The 2,860-nt window shown below is 35.6% G+C and overlaps 1 long non-coding RNA gene across 1 annotated transcript; it reads right to left on the reverse strand.

Moving 5' to 3' along the window:
• Positions 1-1,500: 1,500 nt before the first annotated feature.
• On the reverse strand, positions 1,501-2,517 carry LOC114007015 (uncharacterized). Its single transcript, XR_003548678.1, has 2 exons — positions 2,438-2,517; positions 1,501-1,657 (listed from the first exon to the last, which is right to left on the reverse strand). It is a non-coding gene; the product is annotated as an uncharacterized LOC114007015 (long non-coding RNA).
• Positions 2,518-2,860: the final 343 nt, after the last annotated feature.

Consider the following 2,860-nt stretch of genomic DNA (forward strand, 5'->3'; position numbering starts at 1 on the left):
TATATATATATATATATATATATATATACACACACACACACATACACACACACACACACATATATATACATATATATATTTTAGAGTGCAGACACTCGGTATATATTAAGTGGGGACATACAATGCTTCTCCTTCATAGCATGGCTTGCTTCACTCAGCAGTAAGTCTTCCATATTCATCCACTTCCTTTCAAAAGCCACGGTATATCTCACTTTTTTAAAAAATTGTTTATTCTTGGTTGTTCCAGTAGAAGGATAAATCTAAACCCTGTTATGCCACCTTGGCTGGACGCAGACATAAACATTACTTGTATTTCCACCGTACGGATGAGACCAACAACTGAAATAGATTGATTTTCTCCATGACCCATGAGTGACAAAGTTAAATTTAGACCTACCTTATATAAAAAAGGATATAATTACAGGCATACACTCATAATAGTATATTATGAGCATACTCTCACATACACTAACAAGAATACACATTAGCCTGGTATATGTATATGATAAATATGACTCTTAAACATTAGCTATAAGTTCTCCTTAAGTTTCAACTTTTGAGGGATCCAAGTCCCAACAGCCTAAATTTCATTTCTTACTCTACTACTTCCTAATTCTCTGATGTCAAGCACATTAAACTTTCTAAACTTCAACTTATTCATATGCAAGGTGGAAACAATAATAATACTTGCCAAATAGTTGTTGTAATGATCAAATTAGATAATCCATCTAAAACCCTTGGCACAATGGCAAAAATTGTTTTTCCAAGTATTTGTTATACTAAATGGTGTGTCCAACAGATGCTCAATAAAATGTAGTTCTAATCCCAATTAAAATAAAGTTTTTTCTTTCTCTGTGGCTTTCTTGATACTAAAATTTGGCTTTTTTCTCTCCAGATTACTGAGAATTTACACTGAAAATATGAATCACACAACTTTTCAAGAAGCTAACTGCTTCATTTGATCCTTGATGGACATTTGATGTGGAATGTTTCTCTCTTCACTGATCAAGTTTATAAAGCTGCCTATCTTAAATTTTTTCTTTACTGGTTACATTATTTTTTTCTTTCTTTCTTTTTTTTCAAACTTTCCTTAAATCATTACGCATCTTTATAGCTTGCAACATAATTTTTCCCAGCTTGCAGTGCATGTCAACCAAGTCAAAGATATCACCATATACATCATTATCAACAGATAACTTTGCATTCTTGTGTCTGTTAAATTTTCTTTATCCCAGGCCCCTCCTTCATGTCCCACTTCTTTCTATACACTCTCTGTATCTATGCTTGTCCTCCTTGCTATAACTTCCACTTTTATCAGTCACCTTTTACAGTTGCCCAGTCACCTTTACAGTTGCCATCCAATTAGATTCTCTAAATGAGATCCCCATATTTGTATTTTTTTGTCTATCTGTCCTTAATCAAGCACTTTATAGTTGTTCAAGCTCATTCTTTAATTTACCCACCACTTAGTGCTGTACAAATGGAATTATGCTCACTTACTTTCAAGTGAGTCACCTCTCAGTTGCTCAGTCCCAATGTTAACACATGAAACCAGAGTTGTGTTATCATTTTCCCCACTGGAACCACATGGTGTAGTAGTCAAATTCATATGTAATTATATTTTTGTGTTTCCACTGAATCTTTCTCTGGTCTTGACCTTACAAGAAGAAGAAAGAACAGTATTATTATCCCTTGTATATTTGGTACATGCTGTGGTTTTTTTAAAACTTGGAGGAGGTTGAGGAGTAGAGATGAAATACAGAAACCAACATCCATACCTGAGGGGTTAAAGATTTCCACAGAGCACACAGGCACCTTTTGGTAAATGATCTCATTAAGCAACCATCACTGGGGAATCGCACCCTGACTCCACACATCTCTCACACCATTCACTGGGACACTGGGCTATGTACTTATTATGTCCCAAGACAGTGGAGACTTACATACAAAACTGCAAACAACTCAGCGAAGTTGCTAAAAATAATTATGTTTCAGTAGTTGATTCTAAGCAGGAAGGGAGAAAAATGTATTTAGCAAAACCAGAAATATCTAACAGACAGTGGAGTGGAACTGAACAAAATCTCATATATAAATAGCATTTGGGTCCCATCTGAATTTAGTGATAAGGACTGTAACAGTACAAAACAAATGTACCTTATGCAGCATTTGTCATCTAACTCTGGTTCTCAGACACTTCATAGCATTAGATAATGCAGTTACCGAGAGATCTAATAGCAGAGGGACAGGAAAATTAAAAGACTTAAAGTCAGGTAGGCACAGTTGTATATCAAATAAGATTTACAAGAAATTGCTACTCTGACAAGACCCAGATGACTCAAAAAGGCATGGGGAAGAAAAGGAATATTTTAGAATGAAAAGCACTAGGTTCAAAGATCATCAAAAAGGAATATCCCACACCCGTGTGTGGTTGACCTACCATTGTTGACCATTGCTCTAATCACTTCCATATACTCTATTGCATTCTATCTTCATAAATCTCTTTGATATACGTCTTCACCTTACATGGGAGAAAAAAAAATTCAATGTTCTGAGAGTGAAAAAGAACTTATCCCAAAGGCAGATAACAAGTAACAGAGGCAAGACTCAAGCTGAATCTCCTAACCTGGAGTTTTTGAACATTAATGCTCACGAGTGCCTTCATGCACACACACACATGCATATATGCATACACACATCATCGAGGAAGGTTCACAAATACTACATTTGCAGTCAGTGGATCTAGGGTAGGAATGTGTACAGGGCACAAGAGGTCTAGAGGCTGGTCAATGAAAAAGATACAACCATGAGAGACAGTAACACACAATGGGCTTTATTTATTTAAGCAGCACTTTGTCATAAG

The sequence above is a fragment of the Tupaia chinensis genome, unplaced genomic scaffold (genome assembly GCF_000334495.1).
Source record: "Tupaia chinensis unplaced genomic scaffold, TupChi_1.0 Scaffold000115_1, whole genome shotgun sequence".
Taxonomy (NCBI): Eukaryota; Metazoa; Chordata; class Mammalia; order Scandentia; family Tupaiidae; genus Tupaia; species Tupaia belangeri.